This window comes from Dipodomys spectabilis, unplaced genomic scaffold (assembly GCF_019054845.1).
Source record: "Dipodomys spectabilis isolate Male_0828 unplaced genomic scaffold, ASM1905484v1 ptg000081l, whole genome shotgun sequence".
Lineage (NCBI taxonomy): Eukaryota > Metazoa > Chordata > Mammalia > Rodentia > Heteromyidae > Dipodomys > Dipodomys spectabilis.
In genome coordinates, this window is record NW_024870758.1 from 17,355,270 (window position 1) to 17,377,156 (window position 21,887).

A 21,887-nucleotide genomic window follows, 5' to 3' on the forward strand; every position below is an offset into this window, starting at 1 on the left:
CCTGGTGGTTAATTGGAGTCGAGTCTCATAGAGACTTTCTTGCTGGAGGCTGGCTTGGAACCATGATCCTCAGATCTCAGCCTCCTGAGTAGCTAGAATTACAAGTGTGAGCCACCGGTGTCTAGCATCAGCTCATATTTCTCGCCTCTTCCTCCTCATTCTTCTCCTCCTCTTCTTGTCCTTTTTCTCTCCCTCCTTCTCTTTCCTTTTGCTCTTCCTCCTCTACCCCTCCTCTTTTAATAAACCATAAGGAAAATCTCAAGTCAATAGTATTCAATAAGTGACCTGTGACTCAGCATTTAAAGTCTGAGTCATATGTGTAAGCATTATGTGCAAGCCTTGTAGGTAAAAACAGGTCCCAAATTGGACATAGCCATCGAAGAGGTAGAGATGGTGAGGGACTTTGCTGAAGTGGCTCAGTGAACCCACTGCCGTGCTGATGTCAGTCCCTTTCTGCTCAGTGCACACCTGACCCTCCTGTGGCTGTCTACACCAGGCTCCAGGTCTCCTTCAGGGTGTGTCAGTCTCTACTGGATGCTTTAGTGCTTCAGTGACCTGCTGTCTCTCAGACACTTACTGAAACATTCAGTTGTTCCTTACCTACCTTGGGAAGACTATTAATTCAGCATGGAAGTCATGTGTGCTGAGCTCTACAGAGCATGTGGAGGAGGGGGTTCTTCCTGGGCACCTATTCTGAGGATCCACAGACTGAGATGGATCCAAAGGCACTCACCATCCCATGAGTCCTCCTCTGCTTCAATTGTACACTGAATCATAGACACTGTCAAGAAGCTGAGTGGTCCCCACTAGAGAATACTGAGAAAAAAAATGGTTCACCCTGCCTTGCTTACATTTTTTTCTAATAGAGGAGAGGTGAGAGTTGTACTTACAGGAAGACTCATTGCGGTGGGGAATTTATAACAAATTTTGCATCTACTCAGAGGGACAACTCTTAAACCAAGGCCCAATCCATACAACTCAAGGGTCTGTTTAGGCCTTGGAAGCAAGGCAAACTATCACCTGGGAATTATTCAAGGTGATGTTTACCTAGGGTAACACCCCTCTGGAAGGCTTTAGGTTTGGGTGTTGGACTAACAGTCAATTCTTCCTTCTGAAAGAAGCTAGAGAAACCTTAACTCAGATTTGACTCTGGTTTAATGGATCAAATTTTATTCTGCTGCTCTAAAATAGCTGTCTTGGTTGTAAAAAGGACTGGATATCCTTCCCAGGTGGGATCAAATACATTTATACTTTTATCCATAGACTTTTATCCAGGTGGGTGAAGGTAAGCTAGAAACTCATGAAAAAGGAGTTTGAGCCCAAAAGCCCCTCAACCTGAAAGAATACAAAGTAGAAGATGAAGCACAAGGCTCATCAGGCAACTTTCTAGGACTTAAATGATAAGCTCCTTGTGGACAGTATCCTCTCCTTTGCCATTTGATCATACTTGATTGTGAATAGTTGGTGGATTTGAGCTGAACAATTAAGAAGAAATCACTGCAGGTATAGCCTGCTGAGGAATCACTGAACGCTTTTTAATCAACCTGACTGAACACCACAGTCAGGCAGTTCTGTCTTGTGGCGTATCTATTGTGTATTTCCTCAGTTACCCAGGGAAGAACCAACCACAAAAAGTTTATCACTTGTCTCAAAAGGGGTTGGTTTCTCATAGGTCTGCTCACATCTTGGTCTCCTATTCTATCAGGTTTAGACAGTTATGCTTGCTAGAATTTGGCAATTCTTCTAAAAGGAATTTGACTGGGCTTAAACAGAGATCTGAGGTATTAGCTCATCCCTTCTTTTCCATTTACTCCTCCTCCCTGGGCTGTTTGATTCTCTTTGGCTTTTTACTTAACTACAAAAACATGTCCTCATACCTTCCCATATCTTTCCTACGTGGTTTTCTTCTTTTTAAAATTTGTGTCTTGAAGTAACTTATAAAACCTTTGAATTTAGATAAAAATAAAATATTGTATCTAAAAATAAAAGCTATCTTACTTTTTTTTCTATGCTATAATGATTAAACATATCTGTTAAATAACCAAATTTGAAGACCTTATTACCACTGGAATTTAAAACTGCCTTTTTCCTTTAGCTGGAGCCAGAGTTAATTCCTGAATGCCTGTATTTGGTTAAACCTGACTAATCTACCTTTTTAAAGATTATATTTTATATATTAGAGAACAGACCATTTTAGTTTAGAAGTGTAAAGTGAACTTAAAAACTGAATCAAAAAACAAAAACTGACTTCTCAGACCTTTTCTTCGATATTTCCCCCCAATTTCCCTAATGGACTATTGGGAAAATGTCTAAGGAGCCTGCTTAGTTCAGCTTTCCTTAGACAACCTCCAGGGTGCACAAAACCCATACTCCCTCACAGCTGACAACAGACCCAGCAAGTGGGAAAGGGGTCCTAGCAAGCACCCCAATACTCAGATAACCTTAGGCTCTAAGTTGGTGGTTAGGTGTTTTCAGGTCTCTCTCTCTCTCTCTCTCTCAATGAGATGTGTCCAAGACTAAGACAGAGAGAGCAGAGTCCCACTCCAAGGTTTTGTTTTTCTCTAGGGAAGAATGAACATTGGAGAATGAGGAAGCAATCAGGCTGTGTGAGAACCCTCTGGTATGGCTGTAAGGGTGCTACCAGAGGAGAGCAGAATGTATCTCTCCTCCTAAGGAGGGACCTTCAAGCCCTCCTCAGGAAATATGAAAAGATGCTGGGAGAAACCTCAAATTGTTGAAAATATCTGAGGATAATGAGGTGTTACAGGACGGACACCAACTTGGAACAACTCAGTAAGGCAAAGTTTACTTCTGTAGAAGGACGTGTGACTGACAGAAAGCCAACTAAACAAGTGTTGGGTGGGCAGTCCACGGAGGTTTTATCCCTAGTTCATCACTGCTCTTTGTTTTGATTGGTCAGAAATAGGTTCACAGAGGCTAGGAAGGTGGCTCAGTGGTACAGCGCTTGCCTTGCATGCCTGAGGCCCTGGGTTCGATTCCTCAGCACCACATAAGCAAAAAAGAAAAAAGCCGGAAGTGGCGCTATGGCTCAAGTGGTAGAGTGCTAGCCTTGAGCTGAAGAGCTGAGGGACAGCGCCCAGACCCAGAGTTCAAGCCCCACGACCGGACCCAAAAAAAAAAAATAAAAGAAAAGAAATAGGTTCACAATCTTGCACGACTGACTAGTTTGAAATGGGTTAAAAGCTGATGGGAGCAATCAACCAAAACCAGGATATCTGGCCAAAACTTGACACAAAAAAATTCTTACTCAGCTAGCACTCTATCACTTGTGCATTCCTTCAGCCCCTGGAAAAATAAGTCTTATAACAGGATGTGGCTTAATTAAAATAGCTTCTTGTAAGTGGGCAGGTATCCTTAAAATGACAGTGCTTATGTCAAGCAACCACTTTGAAAAGATTCTAATTTCTACCCTCTTGCCCTAAAATCTAACCCCAAACCCTAAAACTAGCTCTCTAAATCTTATCCTAAAATCTGACCCTAACTTTTGGAACAGAGATGGGTTTTTCCCAAGCTCCCTTTAAGACAGGTGAAATAAGTAATTTTAGACATGTGTTGTACCCAGCAGACTCATTTTCCTGGTGTTTGTTTTTGTTTCTTTTATTTATTTATTTTTGGTCTGTCATGGGGCTTTATCTGGGCCTAGGCGTTGTCCCTGAGCTCTTCAGCTCAAGGGGAGCACTCTATTACTTGAGCCACTGCACCACTTCTGGTTTTCTGGTGGTTAATTTGAGGTAAGTGTCTCACGGACTTTCCTGCCCGGGCTGACTTTGAACCGTGATCCTCAGATCTCAGCCTCTTGAATAGCTAGGATTACAGGCATGCACCACCAGCGCCTGGCTTGTTTTTGCTTCTATTCCTACCTCCCCTGCTTTCTCTATCCCACTCCCCAACGTAAGTTTCTTCCTTTAACATTTCTTTGCTCAATTCCAGAGTCTATCATTTATTTGGGTAGCAGACATGGTAAGGGGAAAAGAACTGCTCTGTTCGCCCTCTTCCCTTTTCTTTCTACTAAATGTTGCTACTTATGAGGGAGTGTAAGGCTTAAAACAGAAAATAGTGCTTATGTGCTTTTAAACTCAAGCTGTTCATTAATTTGGCAGCATTTGTCTCTGAAATCCTGATGCTATTTCCCATGTTTTCTTTTTCCTGATCTATTCTGCCTGTCTTTGTTTTCAAGTTTGAAGCGATGATAGATGGACTACAGAGCAAATTCAATGGTTAAACTTAAAGATATCCTTTACCAAATAGGTGTAGGCTATAGAGAGCCCTGTGTGAAAAGAATTTTTTTTTTCCCCTTCTATCTGGGGGAGAAAAAAAAAAGAATCAGTAAGCTTTTGTTTTGCTTTTTCCAATGTCAGGGATGGAACTCAGGACCTCACAGCTGTTAGGCTAACTGATCCATCCCCAGGCCCCTCAGAATGTTTCAATCAATGGAGCAATGAAGCAAACAAGCAAACAATCAGCTATACTAGAATTCAACTCAGGACCTCAACTCAGGCTTATTAATCAGGCCCTTCATTCCTTGGGCCACAGTCCCAGCTTATTTATTTATGTATGTATTTATGTATTTAAAGGGCTAGGAAGTCCTGGACTTGACTACATTTGCAAGACAAGGACAGTTGCCTTTTAGCTGCTCTGAAGAACTGGGTTGGTAGCTACCTATCAAAGTGCCTATCAAAGGTCTGACCAGTCCTCACAGGTCCAGCCAGCTAGGACTCTGTCACTGAGTGGCAGGCACCCAGCACTGGCTTTTCCACCTTTTATAGGTGGAACACCACAGCTTGATTTCAGTTGTTCACTATAACTTTTCCCAACTGGTTACTTTTACCTTGACCTGATCTTTGGGCCTAACAAATCAGACTGAAAGGACTCTCCAGTCCCTGTCTAAAGCCTGTTCCTGCTACAGTGGTCAGACCACTCTTATCTCTTATCCTGTTTTGCCTCTTACCCTGCTGTTGAAGCATAGACCTTAGCGGAATGGCTCAATTGGGCAAAGTCCCAAAAGTATGGCACTCCCTTTTCGGTTCTGAAGGGTTGCCTATGGCAGACCTCAAGGGAAACAAGGTCTCAAGCTCCTAGCAAACCCTAAACTTAATTACTGGGAGGAGAGCAGAGGTTGCTGGGAATGCCTAGGATGGTACACTAAAAGTCAGGCCCACATGAAAAAAAAAAAAATGGGAGCTGGGAAGCTGGTGACTGGTCTCTAGCCATACACGTCCTCTGAACCTGATGCAGTTGCTGACTCTATCTCTTTCTCTGCAAAATCTGATTCTGAGCTTTACAGGATCCCAGATGGCCCAGATGGGATCCATGCTTGCATATAGTGGTGGCACCATGTCCCCAGGTGACTCTGTCCTTCAGAGGACAACCTCCTCCCCCCTCCTCCTCCCCCTCCCTCCCTCACCCCCATTGTGCTGTGCTGCTGGGAATGAGCATCCTATCCCAGGTAGCAAACCGCTTCTTCTGTCTCCCAGTCTTGGGTATTTATATCACCTCATCTCTTTTCAAGTCAGGAACTTGAGTGGGTTTTGTCCCATTTCCCTTAAGCTTCACAGGTGTGTGTGTGTGTGTGTGTGTGTGTGTTCACAGGGGTGAGTGTGTGTGTGTGATTATCCAGGAACTTGAGTGGATTTTGTCCCATTTCCCTTAAGCTTCACAGATGTGTATGTGTGTGTGTGTGTGTGTGTGTGTGTGTGTGTGTGTGTGTGTGTGTGTGTGTGTATCCAGGTTTTGAAGAAAAAAGGAATGGGGCATAAGTGGGACTGGCACTCCCAGTCTCCCCAAGCCAGGGTGGTGGTTTCCTCTGGACACCAATATGCAGCATGTGCTTTCCCAGGGAAACATTCTCCAACCTCCCACCCATCACTACTGCCCACCACACACCTGCAAGGACACATGTGTGCTCTGGAATCTCTCTCTAGTCTGTCTGCTGGATCTGGCAGCAGCAGAGGGTCCCTGGGGAATTGTAGAAAGGCTCACTACCCGGGCAAGAACACCAGGACCCTTTGTCTTGTCTTCAAGTTAACTCCTTCAGGTCCCTCCTGCTCCTGCTCCTCCTCCTCTACTTCTTTCTTTCCTCTTTCTCTCTCTCCCCCACCCACCCCACTCCCCATCATAGTACTGAGGTTTAAGCACAAAGGGCCTCATGCTTGGCAGGATAGCTAATATTCCTTTGATGGCTGTTGCCCTCCCCCACCCATTTATAGTTAAATAATTCCCATTTATTTATTCAAGAGGTAAAAAAAATCTCATTTTTATGGTTTCAAAGTCAGAAATTGAGGCCTAATTCTGACAAAAACAAAATCCTCTAATCAAACTAACTTATACCCAATGCTAACCCTAACCCAAACCCTCAATATAATGCCTAATTATACCCAAATTCCTGATCAACTCTAACCCCTATTCCTAATGCTAACTGTATCCCTAAACCTTAACTATAAAGCCTAATTCTAACACTAACTCAAACCCTTAATCAGCGCTAATCCTATTCCTAATGTTAAAGGCAACCCTAATCCTCACTATAACACCTAATTCTAACACTACCCTAAAAATAGTGCCTAATTTTAACAGTAATGTAAACCCCAATATAAACCTTATTGCCAATGCTAACTCTAGCCTTAACCTTTAAAATAACACCTAATTCTAACATTCACCCAAGTACAGCCCTAACTGTATTCTCAATGCTAACACTAATCCTAACATTCACTCTAATGCCTAATATGAACAGCAAAAAGCAACACAAACTATTCCCAATGCTATCCTAACCTGTTCACCCTCAAAATAATGCCTAATTCTAATGAAAATCAACACTGGTCCTTCACAATCCAGCCATCTGTCTAGATATGGTTAGTATATCTAGACAAGTTTCCCAGAAGTGCCAACTAGTTCCCCTCAGCTTTCCCAGGTCCCCAGTTAGGCAAGAGGTATAGTGGACAGTTGCCACTGGGAAAGCTGACCTGTTGGGGACAGGGGGTATCTTAGATTCTTAACTGGGGAATAGCAATGACAGCAGTGTACAAGACAAATTTCCCTAGGCTGTAACTTTCTGATAGAGATCATGCACTCTGTGTCCATGGTCTGAGGTCAATGCCAACAGGAACAGGATCACTTGAACTGTAACACCTCTGCTGAGCCTTGCCTACCAGAGAGTTTGAATCCATAGCCTTGTGCTTGCTAGACTGATACTTTAGCACCTGAGCCATGACTCTATCCCTGTTGCTTGCTAGTTATTTTTGGAGCCTGAATCTAGTGAACTTTATTGCCCCAACTGGCCTCAATGTTTAATCCTCTAGATTTTACTCACGTGAATAACTAGGATTATACGCAGGTGCCATTGGGTGCCCAGCTGATATAAGTTTAAGTGAATTTCCATCTGTGTCATCACTTACTAGATTCTTCCATCCCTTAGTGTTCTTGGCTTTGGAAGTCGGTTCTAGATGACTATAAATAAACAAAAATGCATACGTACATGAAGATGTTACTGAAAACATCCGGTACAGTCTAAAGAAGAAAAGAGGCCAAACAACCAGGGCTCAGAAAGCTCCATAGAGCAGAGCTACAGGCTTCCCAGTTGCAGACCTAAAGGACAGTCTGTTCATAGTCCCTTGGGTAGATGGAACAGCTCACATCATTGCTCTTCAACTTTGCCATCCCAAAGAGTTTCATTTTTTTCAGGGCCATAGGATCTGATCGATCTGGGTAGATGGAAGAAGGGTGAGTAGAATATTTTGATGCATATAGAAAGACAGACAGGAAGATCATTTGCTGTAACACTGATTAACTCTATAAAATCTTTTAAAATAACCAGTGATACAATGATGACTCACTTCTTTTTTTTTAACTGGGAAAGCCTGTAAATAGGGATTAACCTTTCCTTAGAGAAACTCAATCTACTCATTGGAACATTCTCCTACTGATCTTTCTTGTTTACTAGATTTTAATTATATTAATATAGTCTGAGAGGAACAGTTGGGCTTTGATCATGTGTCTGTGTTTGTTACCAAACAGCAGCTGATATTTTTCACTAAGTTAGCAGGATTTTTAGTGCTAAGAAAGAGCTGGGTGAGCTCTTTTTACCTCCTTCCTTCACCTTGGCAATCTCTCACCAAGGTTATGTGATCTTTTTCAAATCATGCATTTCCATCAAAATATTACTTCAAGATTTTATTTGAAATTTTGGTGGAGGAGGAGCTCCTTTCCTAAAAAGACAAATGTTCCCTTTGCTCACTTGTTGCTGCAGGCTGGGGTCTTTGGAGTGGTGCCACGGCTGCTCAGAGCTCCTACCTACTTACAGACACCTACTGCCACCACTGCCACCTTTGGAAACCATGTACAGTGATTCACTGTCCACCTCTCTACTTGCTCCATTCAGGCATATCAGAGGGTTCAACCACACAGCTAATTGCCCCATTGGGCCTTCTGACTCAGGAACTCAGTGACAAAAGATAAAGACACCAAGCAGATGAAACACAATTGTCATCTGCAGGTGGGAGACCCTTCTTGCTCTGGATATTAGATGGTTGGACTCCTTGCATGACACACATTTTGCTCTCATAGAACAAAAATGAGTTTTAAATAAACATAAGGGATTTTTCCCCATAAATGTGTTAATGAATATAAGAATGGATATTGTCTAGGGAATGGCTCACATCTACTAGTCACTTTTTTTTTTCTCCTGTCAGTCTTGGGGCTTAAACTCAGGGCCTGGGCACTGTCCCTGAGTTTTTGTGCTCAAGGTTAGTGCTCTACCACTTGAGCCATAGCTCCACTTCTGGCTTTTTTGATGGTTAGTAGGTAAGAGTCTCATGGACTTTTATTGTCCAGGCTGGCTTCAAACCACAACCCTCAGATCTCAGCCACCTGAGTAGCTAGGATTACAGATGTAAGCCACCACATCAGGCTCCTTGTCCCTTTTTTTTTTGGAGACAATCTCCTACCCAGAAACTGGAATGAACAGTTTGGCTGGATTCTTCCAATAGTCCCCAAACATGCTGTAAATTAGCTGAAAGATTTACAAAAAGGAAACCAGTCTACAGGACAATGAGAAGCAAATTAGAAAAAAAGGAGAAAAAGAAAAAAGGAGTTTTAGTAAGCTACATCATAGTAGGGGAGTATAGTTCATATCAAATTATTACATATATGATAAATAATAAACAAAAGGAGTTCAAAGATTTCTAGCACAAAGGAATGCTTAAGGTTTAAGGAAACAGAAATGACTTGCTAATGAACATTTTATACATGTATCAAACTATCACACTGTGCTATTTAAATATACACACTAAACTTGAAAAAGGAAGCCAGGCATTGATAGCTCATGCCTGTAATTCTAGCTACTCAGGAGCTGAGATCTGAGTGTTATGGTTCAAAGCCAGCCCCGGCAAGAAAGTCCATGAGACTCTAATCTCCAATAAACCACCAGAAAAGCAGAAACAGAACTGTGGCTCAAGTGGTAGAGCACTAGTCTTAAGCTGAAGATCTGAGGGACAGTGCCCAGGCCTGGAGTTCAAGCCCCATGATCCACAAAAAAAAAAAAAAAGAAAGAAAAGGAGGTCATGGTAGTACATGCTTGTAATGGATCATGAGTTCAAGGCCAGTGTAGTCTAAATAATGAGATCCTGTTTCCAAAACAACAAACAAAATTTATAATCACTCTTGCTGGAAGTGGAAATAAAGATGTGGATCAAGTGGTAGAATGCCAAGCCTTAAATGAAAAAGTTAAGCAGCACAAGGCCCTGAATTCAAGCCACAGGGGTACTCCCCACCTCAGAGAAAGAAAATGTATACACACTAAAATTTTACTTTGCCCTTAGGAAGAACAAAATTTTATTATTAGCTGGGAAATGGATGGGACTGAAACAAATGAAATAAGGCAGTCCCATAAAGACAAGTCTTGCATGTTTTCTCTCATTTGTGGGAACTAAAGGCAACCAAACCAAACAAACAAAAAAAAAAAACTAAGGTCATAAAAGTAAAAAGGGTGTATTAGGGAGGCAGAAGGAGAAAATTAAGTGGAGGGAAGAAGGAACAGTTGGGTAAGAAACAATTACAAAAGAGGCATGAAGATCTATGACAAAAGTACATTATGTGCATGTTTGAACATGTCCTAATGAAGCCTCCTTACAATGCACTATTCAACATACACCAATTAATAAAGAATAACCCATAAGAAAAAATCCAAATTACAGCTGGGTGCCAGTGGCCTACACCTCTAGCCCGCAGCTACTCACTAGACTGAGACCTATAGGATGATAGTTTGCGGGACAGTGTGGGCAGAAAAGGCCATGAGATTCCATCTCCAGCTAACAAACAAAATACCAGTTTGGAGGGGTAGCTTAAGTGGTAGAGTACCAGTTGTGAGCAAGAAAGCAGAGCAAGAAAATATGAGACCCTGAATTCAACCCGATATACAACACACACACACACACACACACACACACACACACACACACACACACACACACACACACACACACACACACACACACACACACACACACTCACTCTGCATTCTGTAATACTATGGTTACCTGTGTTATAGTGTTGTGAATCAGGCCATTAGAAGTAATAAATCATACAGGCAGATGGATAAGACTAGGGCCCTTTATAATACAAGGGCTTGGAAGACCAGGCCTTCATCAGACATCAAACCTACAGGTATCTATCCTTGATCTTAGACTTCCCAGACTCCAGAACTGTGATGAATTTCTGTTGTCTACACTTACCTAGTCTGGCATTTTGCTATAGTAGCACTAACAGACTGAGACATGGTCTCTTCCTCCAATAAATACTTCTGAGAGCTCTTTCATGTGTCGGCAGATGCCTATTTAGCAAGCACTGTGACCCACTACTTCCTCTTACTGTACAAGGATCTCTCTCTTTCTCTCTGTCACTCTCTCCCCCCTCCCCTCTCTTTCCATCCCCCTCCTCCCCCCTATTTCTGCCTAAAGGTTGAGATTCTTGAGCATATATCCACCTTGATCCTGGCCCAGGGACATTTATTCTCTGCCCACTGTGCTTTATGTCTCCTGGCTTATTCAGATGACAGCAGGTGAATAAAGCCTGTTACCCTGATATGACCAGTGGTACCGCTCTGCCTCACAACTTATAGAAGATGGCTCTTTACTTCTGAATCATTATCACAGTTGTCATCTCCACCTAAAAGCTAGTGCTCTAGATCTGAATTGTCCAATATAGGAGTTATTGGCTAGCCACATATTACTATTAACGGCTAGATGTGGGTGGGGTCAACTCAAATTCTGATATTCTCTAAATTAAAAATACACAATAGATTTTGGAGACTGAGTATAAAAATATAAAAGGCCTCATTAATTTGTTATATATTGCAATAACATCTTGGATATATAAAGTGTATTAGTCGGCTCTCTGTTATTGTAACAAAGAGAAAAGATTTTGTGGCTCAGTTTTAAAGCTTTCAGGCCAGGATCAGCTGACCTGACCTCATTGCTTTTGGGATGGTGGTAAGATTGCCCTTCAAGGCAGGGAGTACAAGGTAGAAAGCTGCTCACATCATGGTTGGATGTGAAAGAGAAAGAGGGTCCAGACCCCCAAATCCTTCTCAGACAGTCCTTTAATGACATGAAGACCACCTACTAGGCCCCACTTCTCAAAGAAGGAAGCCAAATAAATAAAGCATGAAGTCAAGAGATTAAACTTTTTCTATTTTTTTCTTTAAACAGAAAGAGAAAGTGAAAGACAATGAAGACTCTTCCCATTAGAACAGAAGTTGTACTTTGACCATTCCAGCTGTCTCAACTATGTTCTCACCCATGGAGCCTGAGGAGTGAGTCCATGGGCTTGTTGGGATTCCCCCGATGCAGGTGAGGAGAAGCAACACCTGTGTGTACTTAGTTGGATGCTTCAGGGAGCACTGGAGAAGCCAGGGTTCCTACTAATCAACATTTCTTTATGAGAAACTCTAGCCACTGTAACAATATGGATAAACCTACAGGCCATATGCTAAGGTGAAATAAGCTAGACAGTAAGATAAATAAGCATGATCTCACTTACTGATGGAACTAAAAAAGCTAAACTCTTAGAAGCAGAAAGCAGAAGGAGCTGTGGGGATTCTGGCCAAAGAGAATAAATTCTCAGACAGGAGGAATAACCTTAAGAAATATAGTTTATAATATGGTGACTGTAGTAGAACGTATCTCTAAAATATTTCCATTGTAAAAAAAAATGGGAAGCATATAAAGGAATGCATGTGTTAATTAGCTTGATTTAACTATTCCACAATGTATACATATTTTAAAACATTATACTCTATATCATAAATAAAACTTTTGTCAACTCTAAATATACAAAAGAAAACTGTGTGCCAGTGGCTCATGCCTGTAATCCTAGCTACTCAAGAGGCATCACAGTTCAAAACTCACCCAGGTAGGAAAGTCCATGAGACTCATCTCCAATTAACTTCTAGAAACCCAGAAGTGGAGCTGTGGCTCAAGCAGTACAACACTAATGGTATATCTGTTTGAATGTTATTGATACATACACTATAAAGACAAGGGCATTTCTACTGTGCTGTAATAAAATCTCCCTCTACACAGAAGACTGTCATTGTGGGAAGTTCTCAGGGGTAGAGGCATTGTAGAAAAAGATTTTGAGTAAAAAAATCCTGTTAAAGTGCCGTTCATATCCCATCCTATAGACAACTGTCAATGTTTGCTCTTTAGCAAACATTTGCTCTTTAGATGTTTATTTTCCTCTTTTCTAATACTTCTCTTTTGGTATAATGAACTCTTGAAAAAGTACTCATTCAGAGCATCATGCTCCAAATTGATATTGACAAGTGGGGTTGTCTAAGTCACAATTTTCTTGAACTTCTCTTGAACCTTTCCCAGAATCCTCTGCTTGAAGGTGTTAGGACAGCATCTGTCAAAGACTGAGGAACAGCCTGTGTGGGGAACAATGTCATTATCTCATACAAGAGGGAAGCTTTCAGGTTTGTGGCTTCACTTGTATATGTGCATGTTTCTCTGCCTGAAATATTTCTCTTCACCTGGCTCATTTAAGATACATTTCCAATGTCACCTCTTGGAAAAAGCCTTTCTTGGTCTGTCTCTCAGTATGAGTTGACTGCGTTAGGTGTATCCTCTCCTATGATTTTGTAATTTATTAACTTGTCCATGCACCCTACATGACAGTGAGCAGCTGTCCACCAAACTCCAACTTTCTATTGATTTTATTATGTGGTAATGGCACAGAGGCTGCCAAGCCAGTGATGACATTGCCCAGCTAGCTTGCATCCAGTAACCATGTGAGTAATTCTTGACAGTGCAAGGTAAGCATTAGTGAGTGAGGTATACCATTTCTAGGACTATATATGTATATAGTATATATAAAATATATTGTGTTATATAAGCATATATTATATAACATAATATACTCTATATACCTTATATATACTAAACTAGTAGTTCTGTATTAACATAGCTGATTAGTATTGATTTGAGTAGTTAATGTTGAAGGAAGCGAGTTTTATGAATTCAAACCAAGAGAAAATTCCAAAAGATTGCTTGAAATTTTAAAGAAGAGAAACATAAATAACTGCCAAAAAGTGAGAAGGGAAAGAGGGAAGAGCAAAATAGAGCATTCTATTGAAGATTTTTGTGATTTGCAGTGTCTAGAGGTAGCCAATGCTGCTGAAACCTGGGCAATTAGAAAGAATAGGCAGGTGGGAGAGGAAGGAAATGAATTTAAATCACATTTTAGCATTCTCTGAACAATCACAGATGACACGGGCTCGAGGATGAAAGACGAAGGATGGAGAGGGATGTTTGGAATAACTGAATGATTTGCAGTGTATGTTTCATAGGGAATGCCCAAAATCCAGGGCAAAAGAGCAAGTCAGTAGTCACAAATAAAGCAGAAAAAAAAATTCCAGTTAGAATTATACTTGGTACTGATACCTAATGACATAGATTCTCAGGCACTTTTTTTTCTTATACCCATTGGCCTTTGGGCCATTCTAAAAGTCCACTGACTTTACAAGAAACAGAAAACACCTCTTATGTAGCTAACACCACAAAAGCTATTTGCTTATAAATCTATCCCACCAGATTTATATACCTATGAATAGAAATGTTCTCTCTCTACAACCATGGCCACAGATGGGGATGTGGCTCAGTAGAGTTCATAAGGCCCGGAGCTTCATCTCCAGAAACACCTAAAACTAACACCTTAACTCCAGACCCTGCAACCTATCCTCATCCCTGGCACAGCTCCTAGGACACCGCAGTTTATCCAGATGGCTGGTGGATTTTGTTTTGCTATAAATAAAATTTTGCTATCCATAGCCAGATACATTTTTGGGTGCTAGGAAAGGAGGATGGATATGGGAGATACATCACTCATTTGTAGATACTGTCCTAAGAAACACTGACTTTGCTCAGGACAGTGGTCCACTGAAAGCCATGTATTTCATTCTTATTTCCTTTGAGCTGACGATGAAGGCAATGACTTTGACTCTTCCTTCCATGTATTGGGGCTCAAGCATTTTATTTATATACTTGACATTTATGCTGTGAGGAAACAGGCAATTAATAAGTTCGAAACACAATTCTGAAATGATTTAAGTGACATAAACAATGGAGGTTTACATTATGGACATCTAAATAGGTTTTCTCCCCTTGTTACTACCTTTAAAGGCATTTTTCTCACAACACCAAGCTCCACACTCACCTTTTCTGCATTCCCAGTGATAGGGTATGCAAATTGGAATAGTGACACTGAAGAAATCACATAGGCTAAAAATAGGGGAGTAAACACGAGGTTTTCTTTGACTTTAATGAGTAGATTTCTAGCTCATTCTCTTACAGTCCTACTCCTGAGTTTCAAATTACTTCATGATCTTTTTTTAAGTGAGCTCTTCCTAGAGTGACAGGGCCAGCTGTAAAACTGTACTGTCTATGGAAAGTATTTCACCAGCTTCCTGGCCTTTAATAAGATCACAATACTTACATTGACTACTTTCCCTTAGCAGGAAGCAAACACATGCTTGTTGACATAACTTTATTCAGGATATTGCCACCAGTGTTGTCAGCAACTTCAAATCTAGCATAGGACACCTGAATCTACTTTTACAGTGAATTTCATTTTAATACATTTACTAATGAATGGTTAAACTATTAGCTTGTTGTATAGCATTCAAAGAGCCTATTAATTGTAACTTTAAATTCAGAGTGGAAAAATCATTGTTGTTATTATTCATTATATTTATAGTTGTGTTTTTCTGTTTTGATCTGATAATCAATTCATAATATACTGTTGAGTTATAATCAATTTGATACTATAACTGTATTTGAATAATTAAATCAACATCTTAAATAGTCACAGCTCAGTCATAAAGTTAGGCTTAAAGGCTGGCATAAAGTTAGTCTTAGAGCCCCACATTCCCCTTTCTATAGAAAGCCACTGTCTGGTGGCATTCCATATCTGCCTTTATTCATGTCAAGTAAGATTGCGTTTAAGAGAAAGAATATTATTTTGCTTGAATCAAACAATTTTGTAATCAAATAATATTCAGTGGTTAGGAGCACTTGCCTAGCATACAGGAGGCCCTTGGTTTGGGCCCTGGCAACAAACATACAATGTTGACCTGAGCATACCTGCCATCCAGCACTTGGGAGAATGAGGCAGAAGGCTTGAGAGTTTGAGGCCAGACTGAGCTACACAGCAATAGTGTCAAGAAAAAAAAAATACGATGAAGAAAAATTAATGAGCTTTAAAATAAGTGTAGTTACATTCTAGAAAACATTTTTGGGGAAAATTTAATTAAATTGCAAGGACACACTTTAGTCTCATATAGAGTACCTTTATGTTCCAAATGCTTTTGTCTTCAGAATGGCCATTAGCCAAGTTGTTTCCCCTAAAATAGAAACTGCACATAAGAGAAAATGATATAAGGTTGATCCAAATCAGTTAAGTATAAATTAACTAAATTTAATTAAAATTTGCATTTAACACATTAATGACTTACAAAGCACCAAAATAGGAAGCCTAGTTTTTCAGTAGTTAGCAACTCAACAAAGAGCATGTTAACTAATCTCTGCCTTAGTTTTTTCTTTTTTGATGTAGACCCTTTCCTTCTACCTAATTATATTATTGCAGAGAATAAACTAAACAAGTATTGTAGCCTACATACAGACTCAGCACCTAACCACTAAGCAAGTGAATTGATAAATCTTTAAAAGAGCAGACAAACCACTAAGGCACCTTATAAACTCTTCACTAAAAATATATGTAGTATTAAGACAACTCTGGGGATATGGTACTTATACCACTTCACAATAATTGCATGCTAAAATAAAACATGGCAAATCCCTGCAAGCTTCCATTCATTCTGCATGAATACTACCTACTGGTTATGGGACCTGGAGCTGAATGAAAATTAACATCTATTCACTGTCTACAGAAATGTGCTCAAACACTGAAGAGCTATATAGTATGGCAACTGGGAAGGATACACTGCTTACTCTCACCCTTATCTAACTGTTCAGACTGTGGGGATGTAAAGACTGCTGTGAGAACCAAAAAGGGTAGCCTTCTGCGGGGAGGGTGCAGACCTGGTCAATGTAGCCTAAGCAGCCAGGATTATAGGCCTGAGCCACTGGCACCGAGTTTGAAATCCTTTGATTTTGATTTGCATGTAAAGCATGTGGGGGATGTGAATAACTAGCCACTTTGTAATCTCCAAAAAAATCATTAAGGGACACATTCAGAATGAGTGTCAGAGGCTATTTTAGTGTTGTGAAAATCTCACTCATCCCATGTGGCAAATTACTTACTGGGAAAAGGTAATAGTTCAATATGAAAACAAAAGTGAGTAAGAGATCAAAAAAAGCCGATACTCCTTACCCCCTATCCATCAAAAAAGCTGCTAAACATTTACTATTTCAATCACTAGTATATAACATCCCTAGATGCAGATCCAAATAAAATTTGTATATACTTGCCTCCCATTGCATTGTGCTGTGCTTTCAGGTTATTTGTTAGGAAATCAGACTTATTGCTAAGAACTAATGTGAAAAACAGTAACCCTGAATCTATCCCTTTTTTAAACATGTAAATTGGTAAACACAATACCCAGGGTCATTGCCCTCCTTACACTTAAGACGAATTAGAGGACAATGTTCAAGCAGCATATGCCAGGCTGAGGTTCCATTCTCTCCCTTTCACCATTGTCGTTCATGAACGTCCACTAATATTCCTTTTAAGTAACTGGATTTTCTTCACATTTTGGATCACACCAATCACACACTAGTCACTTTTTAATAAGCTCATTTTCAATACTAACATTCCAAAGATAAAACTCTCTATGAAGTTGTAGGAAAAGGCCCTACAGAACATCAGGTAACTCTGCCTTGCATTTCCAACTGCCAAGGAAGATACCAGCCCTACTATAATGAATATGTACATTTAGAGAATAAATCAGAATAAAAATGCTGACAATATAGAGGGGTGAGTAATCACTATAATTAACCCTTTCTGAAAGAAAAGGTACATAACAGTACATAATACGTAACGATTTAACTCAAGTCTTTTATTTATTTTTTTTAACTGCTTAAAGCATAAAGCAGAGACAATACATTGGATTAACATGCAACTTAAAAAGAAAGGTATATACATATCAAACATGGAAATTTACCACTAAAATTTCATCATTTCCTCCCTTTAATTACTTTGATAGTACCCCTGCATTTTGTAACCAAAAAGGTTGTATTACTGATCATTTGGCCAATGCCCTGAATTTCTGGAACTTGAAAGTCAATTATGGAAACAAGAAGTTACAAATATGCCAAGTGGTTCATCTGTAAAACTGCTGCTGTACCAGTGGAGAAGGGTGACCCCTCTAATCTGCCCACTCTACCCATGACTCAGACCAAACATAATACGCCCAGCCATCCATGAAGCTGTCTCACCAAGGCCATGAAGCATTGTTATCCAAGACAGCTAACACAGCAGCACTGAGGAATACAAAAGCACCATGCTCCCAATATCCTCCCTAACTGGAATTTCCTCAATGTAAAATCTCCCTAGCATACAGAGAAACACAAGGTCATACAGAGATAAGACACAATTTCGACCTCTTCTTGCATGCAAAGCTTGAGTGAAAATCTTTTACAAAATTGGCAATTCCAATAAAACAAACCTAAAATGTTTCAAAAGGATTTCTAATTTGGATATTATATGCCTAGAGTTCAATTTGGTTTTGTTGGTTTAGGTGGGGTTTATACAGAGACTACTGGAATACATTTTTAATATAGGCTTCTCTAGGGGGGTATGATAAACAAGAAAGATTTAAAAATCAATATAATTAGCAAATATATTTCATGCGCAAATTAAAATTAATATGCATTCTTTTCCTCATCTCTAGTTACCTAAAGAGCCCCTAAAAGACATAGCTGCTTCCTCAATGCTGTACCATGGACATAACCTAAAAATTTTTAAAAGTGCTTTGCAGGTATCAACCCAACTCCTGGAACCACTAAGGGACACACAAAAGGAAAAGGCTACCCAATCTATGCAGACTAATTTCAGGCAAACACGAGAGGAATTCTGTATATTGTCAATGCAATAAGCTTGAAAAAAGGGAACAGTATGCATAACTGTAATTTAAGGTCATGTACACATTTCACTTTCCATGCAAGATGAAGTGTAACAGGAGCACAATATTGTAACTGTACATCATTGCACATAATTTGCCCTAGAATTCAATTACACTCTCTGGTCAGTTTTATTTTTAAAAAATGGGACAACACAAAAGAAACTTTAGTAAGATCTTATCAAATATTTTGGTGAATAAGTAGAATGTAAAGATGAATATTTGATGCATATTTATATATACATAAATGAAGCAGTCCAGGAGCTACATGGTAATGACATTAACAATTACTTACAGAGTATGAGAACTAAGAGGCTACTTTCATACAAGCAACAAACTCTTAGTAGGTTTTCTAAACATAATAAAATTTTCTAATTGTTTTTAAAAACAGAAAGTTAAATTTTCTAGTCTCTGCATTAACTAATGCAAGGGTCATGAAATAGTTTTATCAGAAAAGAGAAAAAAATAGTTCTATTTTAGCTTCTTTATACCATGATATGATGAGGGGTAGGTGGGTAGCTTCAATTTCAAGCATTTTTATTCAAAATAAACACAAATTTTATCTTAAGAAACTCTCAGGTCTGTGTCATCGGTATGATAAGCATTTCTAATACCATAAAAAAAACACAATTTATTAGCTGGGCTTAAAAATCAAGACAAATCAATTTCAGGCACTTCTTGAATACATACTATAAGAAATTTCTATTAAAAGTATACTTGTCAGATAAAACCATAAAAACCTTAACTTTCATTTTTAGAATATGCAAGAGTAGACAGTAACAATATTGCATAACCAATCCAAATGTAGTTACATTTCTTCACAATTTTATACTGTTTTAAGGTTAAGTAGAAGTAGTCACCTTATAAGCATCCAAAGGGCTGAATTCTCTATTTCTTTCCCTTCCCTTACTCGTACATTCTTTGAGGAAGTATGATAGTTTTATTTTTGCACATGTGGAGCTCTGAAAATTTATTTCCTATATTGTATCCACATCTAGTCAACACACGATGGCTGATTATTTGGGTGTCTCTTAAAGCCCACTTCACAGGTTTATTCTGTAAAACTAGGTTTCCTATTACTAATGTTCATCATTATTCTTTAAGTAAACCTGAGGAAAAAATGTGACGTGTAGACAATGACTCAATTCTACAAACAGATTTGGTTTGGCATCTTTTTCAATTTATACTGGCTGAACTGGTATTCTCCAAAACAGTTTTCGGTGTGATGTGAACATAATATATATTTAACATAATACCTTATGGTCCTAACTAGTAAGGATCTGACAGTCTAAATGTTTCTCTTATCTTTCTCAATTACTTTTCAACATAAAAGTTAAAATTAGGACACATTAAATTGTTAAATATAGTAATAATTTATAGAATTCTACTGACACTTGTATGCTACATACATCCTAAACTGTGCTCAGGACAAAGAAAATTATTATGATTGACAATGAACAAACATACAGGACAGCAAGGAATAGCTGAACTAGGGAAAACTGATCCTGAAGCAAGAAGTTTAGATTATATTTGGAGAATGGGAGGGGGTCCAAGTTAAGGGAATGATGCCAGGATATGACTGGGCTATTGAGAGTATGATGTTAAAATTGACAAATGATCTACGATGTACAACTATATTTTATATACAAAGTAGAGCAGATTGCCCACAGGTAACACTAGAAGGTTGTCTACAATGTTTCTATTTACATAGTATAAACAGATTTTGAGGTTGTCTGTACTGTATGTGGTTGCTGTAGTCACAGCAAGAAATGTAAAGTGCCACAAGAGAGGAGACAATAGTCTCATTTCTAGGCATCTTAATACTATTCACTCAGACAAAAGGAAATATCTCAGGGAGTTCACACTTTTCTCGTTCCTTGCACACCTCTGTGATTCACTGATAACTACCTACTAGGCACTTCTGAAAGGCCAGAAAACTAACTTTTCTTCCCTCTACTTCACACTACACTTATCTGAAACCACTTTGACCACCTGCATTAAAAATGCCAACTGTGCTAAATAAAGCACTTTTAATTTTAAGGCAGAAAGTCATATAAGAAAATGAATACCTACTCCCTAACCTCCAATCCATTTTCCTTCACTGTATACTTGCCTATTGTGATGGCCAAGATGTGCTAGGAATATAATGAAAATTGACATTTTTTGGGGGGTGGGGTGGGGGAGAGGAGTATCAGTCCTGGGACTTGGACTCAGGGCCTGGGTGCTGTCCCTGAGTTCTTCAGCTCAAGGTAGCACTCTACCACTTAAGCCACAGCTCCACTTTCGGCTCTTTTTATGATTAACTAGTCTCACAGACTTTCCTGCCTGGGTTAGCTTCGAACCTCAATCCTTAGATCTCAGAGCTAGGATTACAGGAATGAACCACCAGTGCCAGGCTAAAAACCTCAATATAATGTTAAAAAAATACTTTATAAATGCTATGATGACATAATTAACTATACTTAAATGCTTTACTAGATGGTCACTTTTATAAACATGTCAATAAAAGGTACATGACTTTCAAAACTAGTATCAAAACAGTTAAGCCTAGCCACATTTTCTTTTCAAAACTGAGCATAATGACTGTAAATGAGATGTTTAAAACAAAAACTGCATACTAAAAATTCCAAAGCACTGTTTAATTCTACTTAAATTACATGTGCATTTCAAATCTGTTCATTAGGCTCTGTCTTTAATACTGTTAACATTTTGATATTTTCAAATATAAATTTAAATTTTTTCCCATTTTAATTCTGGGTTTACATACAAGTTCTGCTTAGCTTGGAAGGAAGAAAATAAAAATCATGTTTTGTAAATGTGGTTTAAGTTTTTCATAATGTTGTAAAAATCAACTATACTAGTACAACTGTAAAAGCATAGTTCATGCTTTAAACACCCATTGAACTTCAGCCATCTTGATGACAAGGAAATGTGCTAGTATCATGTCTACTGGCATGACAACAATCCAATGAACTGAACATGATTATTAAAATTAAAAACCATAAAGGACAAAAGCTGAGTGTTTGGGGGCTACTTCAGAGTATTCGCCTCTAATGAAATAGCTAGGATTATAGCTATGAGTCACTGACACCCAGCTTAAAGAATTTCTAATACATCTTATAGTGATTTGAAAAAGTATGGAACCTATGAACAAAGTTTAGTAATTTAGGGTTTACTGTTAGAAATGATGTTGACAAATACTATGTAATCTGTTTGCATTATGAACATAACACAAATACAA